General features: G+C 38.9%; 1 pseudogene across 1 annotated transcript in view; it reads left to right on the top strand.

Moving 5' to 3' along the window:
* The window catches only part of LOC100965281, a 37065-nt pseudogene extending 35595 nt beyond the window's left edge, over positions 1–1470 (top strand). Inside the window, exon 2 of the transcript XR_002771281.1 lies at positions 7–1470. The product of XR_002771281.1 is annotated as a glomulin pseudogene (transcript). The remainder of the gene's footprint in view (positions 1–6) is intronic.
* Positions 1471–6324: the final 4854 nt, after the last annotated feature.

Genomic DNA, 6324 nt, shown 5'->3' with positions numbered 1-6324 from the left:
CTGGAGTCAGCTGTCTCTTCTTCCTGTTCCATATTTAAAGGAACATGTACAAACAGATGAGTATGGGCTTTGTCAGTGTTGCAAGGCCTTAATAGAGTTCACAAAGCCTTTTGTGGAAGAAGTCATTGAGGACAAAGAAAACTCACTGGAGAATGAAAAGTTAAAGGATGAATTACTAAAATTCTGTTTCAAAAGCTTGAAATGCCCTTTGCTGAAAGCACAGTTCCTCGAACAGTCTGAAGCTGGAAATGATCGTTTCAGATGTTTTGGATCTGAAATAATATGCTTTTTATCAGCAATTGGACATCCTTTCTCCAAAATGATTTTTAATCATGGAAGGAAAAAGAGGACTTGGGATTACCTTGAATTTGAGGAAGAAGAAGACAAACAGTTAGCAGACTCTATGGCTTCTCTGGCCTATCTAGTATTTGTACAGGGCATCAGTATTGATCAGCTTCCAATGGTCTTAAGCCCGTTGTACCTTTTGCAGTTTAATATGGGGCATATTGATGTCTTCTTGCAGAGAACGGAAGAGTCTGTTTTCCCCAAAGGATTGGATCTGCTAGAGAACGGTTTATTGCGAATAGAAGACAACAGTCTACTTTACCACTACTTAGAAATCAAGAGTTTTCTTGCTGTACCTCAGGGCTTGGTTAAAGTAATGACACTTTGCCCCATTGAGACATTGAGGAAAAAGAGTTTAGCTATGCTGCAGCTGTACATTAACAAGTTGGATTCACAAGGCAAATATACGTTATTTAGGTGCTTATTGAATACAAGTAATCACTCAGGTGTCGAGGCCTTTATTATTCAAAATATCAAAAATCAAATTGACACATCATTAAAGAGAACATATAACAACAAATGGTTTACAGGACCACAGCTGATTTCCCTTCTAGATTTGGTACTCTCTCTCCCAGATGGTGCTGAAACAGATTTATTGCAAAACTCAGATAGGATTATGGCTTCATTAAATTTATTGAGGTACTTGGTTATCAAAGATAATGAAAATGACAATCAAACTGGATTATGGACAGAACTCAGGAAGATTGAGAATAATTTCCTAAAGTCTCTCCATACAGGACTGAATATGTCAAAAGCACATTATGAAGCAGAAATTAAAAAGAACCAAGAAAAGAGCCAAGAAGTCCAGAAGTCTGAAGACCTTTGTTCTATAACCATAGGTGGAGAGGATCTCCCTAAGATGCCTCCTGAAATGCAACTTAAGGTCCTACATTCAGCTCTTTTCACATTTGATTTGATTGAAAGTGTCCTGGCTCGAGTAGAAGAACTCATTGAAATAAAAACAAAGGCTACCTCTGAAGAAAATATTGGGATAAAGTGAAAGTTTTGCTTCCTAAGTAAAAACTAATAAAATGCTATACCTTCCATTATGACTTATTTAATAGCTTTATAAAAAATTCTCTGTAAAAACTTACTGCTAGAAAAATAAATGACTTTTCTCATTTAAAAAAAAAAAAAAAAAGGTAAGATGTACAACAGATGTCTGGTCTGAGTTTCTGCATCCAATCAGCCAATCTGTGCCTCTTTAGATGACAATTTAAGCCATTCACATTGATAGAAATTATTGATAAGCCTGATAAAATTTTAGTTATCGAGTTGTTCAAAAGCCCAGTGTACAATTTTTAGTCTTTTACCACTGCAGAAGTTGGAGTTTGATCAATAGTTTCTGAGTGAGTTTATTTTTGTGGTGTAGGATTGCAGTGGTCTTTATGGAGAATAGGTCTGAGAATATCCCGGAGAGCTGGTTTAGTTATGGCAGATTTCTTCAATGCATGAATGTCATTAAAGTATTTAATTTCTCCACCATAAATGAAACTCAGTTTAGCTGGATACAGGATCCTGGGCTGAAAGTTATTTTGTTTTAAGAGATTAAATGTCGATGACCACCCTCTTTTTGCCTGAAAGTTTTCAACAGAGAGTTCTCCAGTTATTCTAATATTCTTCCCCTTGTAGGTTATGGTTTTCTTGTGTCTCGCTGCTTTCAAGATTTTCTCTTTCATATTCACTTTAGTGAAGTTAATTATGATGTGTCTGAGGGATGTCATACTTGGGTTGAGTCATGCTGGGGTTCTGAAGCTGTCTGAAATCTGAATTTCAGGATCTCTTGACATATCTGGAAAGTTCTCTTTCATAATTTCATACAGAAGAACCTCTGTGTTTTGCAAAGCAATTTTGTTGCCTTGAGGGATTCCTATGAGGTGAATATTAGTTTTCTTTGAATTATTCTAGAGCTCTGTAAGAGAATGATCCATTTTTGCTTTCCATTTCTGATTCTCCTTGGATGTTTGGACATATTCAGAAGCTTTGTCTTCTATGTCTGAGGTCCTTTCTTCTGCCTCTTGCACTCTGTTACCAAGAGATTCTACCATATTTTTCAGATCTCTAAGGGCTGCAATCTCTTGCCTTAATGTTTCAAAATCTTTGGTGGTTTTGTCTTTGAATTCATTGAATTCTTGAGTGAACTTTTGGAATGCTCCTTGAATTTCTAGTTCTATCTTTGCCTCTATTCTATTAATCTTATTTGCAAACCAAATTCTGAATTTAATTTCTGACATCTCAGCCATCTGTTTATATAGGGGATCTTCAGTTTCATCAGCCACATCCTTTCTTGGGGGGGGGGTTGACCTACTCTGATTATTCATATTACCAGCCACATCCTTTCTTGGGAGAAGGAAGGTTGATCTACTCTGGTTATTCATATTACCAGAGCTTTTCTGCTGATTCTGCCCCATGATTATTTTACCCTGTTTGGCTTTTCTCTTTGAGGTTTGTCAAGGACCCGTATGGTGTTATGGCTTAAAAGACTGGGGACCTGCCTGGTGTGGTGGGGCTAAGTGTCTCTGTCTTATTTGCAGCTGGTCTCTGTCCTACTCTTGTGATTCAGTTTCTCTTGAAGTCTCTGCTTTGGAGAAGTACCAGCAATTATGTTGCCCTGCCCCCCACAAATAACAATTGGGCAAGGAAAATCAAACCTTCCCTCAACCATACATCCAACATGCCCCTTTGAATAGTCCCTGGGTGGTCTGCCTGGTTTAAGGGATCCAAATCATTTGTCCCAGTCAGCACCCATTTCAGGTGGAAAAGTTCAAATGTTTCCAGCAGCTAGATAAGAGGAGTCTGCTTGTGGCTTGGATGTAACTTGCTCCAGTGCTCCGTGAGGGCAAAGGGACCCACCCAGCAAATGGGTTAGTCTGGGAAGGTTAATACCTCCTTCCCCACCTTGTACCCATTCACTCGTAATCCCCCCTGGTCCGTGACCCTATTCACTCCAGTAGGCAATTGCTCCCAGGGTTTATGATTACCAAAATCACCCAGAAATCTGTGTCCAGCAGGGGGGCCTTGCGTGTTTAAATTAGGCCGTTCTCTTAATTCCAGCTTCTCATTTCTGTCCAGGCTAGATTCTTCTGCCAAGTCAGAGGCTTGTAGAGCTGATGAGGGACTCAACTCTGGGCAGTAAACAATTAGAATTTACACTCAGGTGTCAAATCCCTGCCTCTGCCTTCCCACTGCCTTTGTCTCAGCATTCTCCTGAGGGCGAGGTGCTTGTTGAGAAATCTGAGTCCAGTACAGCAGGGGAAGAATTGAGGCTTTGAAAGTTCTTGCCGTTACAGCCTCACACCAAGTAAGAGGCTGCTAAAGCTGGTGAAGAACTCAGCTCTGGGCAGCAAGCAAGTTAGAGTTTACACTCAAGTGTCAATTCCAGTGTCTGCCCCCCCACCCAGTGCCTTTGTCTCAGATTTTCTCCTGAGGGCTAGTCCTAAGGGTCTTTTTACTTACGAAAGTTACCAAATCTGTTCAGCCTGTGGATGCTGTCTGGAACCTCTGGTTCCCCAGAAAGATGGGGCTCACCTATCTCAAATGACATCAGTTTGCAGCTCAGGATTACACTGTTGCTGTATGGCTTCCTGTGAGCCAACTTTCTTCTCCTCACTTCTGTGCCACAGTCAGCACAGAGCAGCACCAGCCCTTTCCCCCTCTACTTCCCTCAAGGAGATGCCCAAGATTCTGGACTCTGTAGGTAACAAATCTCCAGACCTCAGGGTGAGGGGGGTGCATTCCTTGGAGTTCAATGTTGCAGGTGGGGAATATATACAGTTTTATACAGTTTTACAGTTTTATGCCTGGCAGGAGGGTGCCATGGCATGCCAGCAGGGGTAGGAGGTCCAGTTTTTAGGAAGTTTCTCCTGTGGGATAGAGTGGGAGGATGTTTGAACTCTACTCACTTGTTTTCATGGAGTAAACTGTGAGCCCTTGTTGTGAGAGAGGGGACTCCCATCTGCTTGGTGGTGGATTTTCTACCTTTTGATTGTATTTTGGGGGTCTCCGCTTGCCTCAGGAAGGTTGAAGTGTGCTCTTCAATCTTCTCTCTTGGCTCCACTCCAAACCATCAGTTCCCTTGCTAAACTTCTGTCCTTTAGGCCTCCTTCTGGACGGGAGCTTCTGTAAAAAGCTGGCTGCAGTCCACCATCTTGGCTCTGCCCAAATATAAATGTCTTAACACAACAATTATGAGAATGACATGAAGGCTATGTTGGCCAGTTGGATGAAAGTCTTTCAAATTGTATATGGAAACAACACACTGTATCCCATGATAGTATTAATGTGCACAAATATGATTTAATAAAAAAAAAGATAAAAAAAAGACTTACATGTGACCCTAGAACAAATGAGATTAATAGACATGTATAGAACACACCATCCCATAACTAAAGAATACACATTTTTCTTGTCAGTTCATGGAACATACTCGAAAACAGATTACATTCTAGGATACAAATCAACCCTCAGCAAAATTTAAAGAATAGAAATTATATTTTGTAACTTCTCAGACCACAAGACAATAAATGTGGAACTCAACTCCAACCAAAATGTTCACCCCTACAAAAAAAGTGAAAAATAAACAACCTTATGCTAAATGATAGTTGGGTTTAGGAACAGATAAAAGTGGAAATTGTTAAATTCTGCAAACATAACAACAATAAAGACACAAGTTATCAAAATCCGAGGTATATAACAAAAGGAATCCTAAGAGGGGAATTTATCACATTAGATGCCCACATTTGTAAACAGAAAGAGAGCGCATGAACAAACTCATGAACCATCTTATGGAATTGGAAAAAGAAGAGCAGTCTAAGGTTAAACCCAGCAGAAGAAAAGAAATAACCAAAATTTAATCAGAGATTAATGAAAATAAAAACAAAAAATTATTCAGAAAATTAATAAAAAAGTTGATTTTTCTAATAAATAAATAAAACTGATAAACTTTTGGCCAGATTAACTAGAAACAGAAAAGTGAAATCTCTACTAACCTCATTCTGAAATGATAAAGGATAAATACCAACAGATGTCACAAAAATACAAGAGATTATCTTTGAACACTACAAGAAACTTTATGCCCAGAAATTTAATAATGTGTAGGAAATGGATCAATACCTGGAATCACACACTCTCCCTAGATTTAACCAAGAAGAAATAGATCTCCTGAACAGAACAATTTTAAGCACTGAGATCAAAGAAACAATAAAAAAATCTCCCAACCAAAAAATGCCCTGGTCCAGATGGCTTCACACCAGAATTCTATAAAACCTCAAAGAAGAGCTTATACCCATACTGCAGATATTATTCCAAAAAATTGAGAAAGGAGGAATCTTCTCCAACATGTTCTATGAAACAAACATTGCCCTGATACCAAAACCAGGAAAAGATCCAACTAAAAAGGAGAAATTCAGACCAATTTCACTAATGAATATAGATGTAAAAATTTGCAACAAAATCCTAGCTAACAGATTACAGCTTCTCATTTAAAAAATCATACATAATGATGAAGTAGGTTTCATCCCAGGATGCAAGGCTGGTTTAACATATGCAAGTCCATAAAAGTAATTCACCGTATCAGCAGAAGCCAAAACAAAGATCATATGATCCTCTCAATAGATGCAGAAAAAGCATTCAATAAAATCCAGCATCCTTTTCTAATTAGAACACTGAAGAACAAAGGCATAGGTGGCACATTTCTTAAACTGATTGAAGCCATCTACAATAAACCCACAGCTAATATTATACAGAATGGAGTAAAACTGAAAGCTTTTCCACTTAGAACTGGAACCAGACAAGGTTGTCTTCTATCACCACTACTATTCAACACAGTGGTAGAAGTTCTAGCCAAATACAATTAGGCAGGAGAAGGAAATAAAAGGCATCCAAATAGGGACAGAGGTTGTCAAACTCTCTCTCTTTGCTGACAATATGTTCTTATACTTAGAGAACCCCCAAAACTCAACCACAAGACTTTTGGAAGTG

This window comes from Otolemur garnettii, unplaced genomic scaffold, assembly GCF_000181295.1.
Source record: "Otolemur garnettii isolate 467f Iridium unplaced genomic scaffold, OtoGar3 scaffold00262, whole genome shotgun sequence".
Taxonomy (NCBI): Eukaryota; Metazoa; Chordata; class Mammalia; order Primates; family Galagidae; genus Otolemur; species Otolemur garnettii.
Note: the sequence above shows the minus strand (reverse complement) of the source record. Positions and strands in the feature narration are given on the sequence as shown.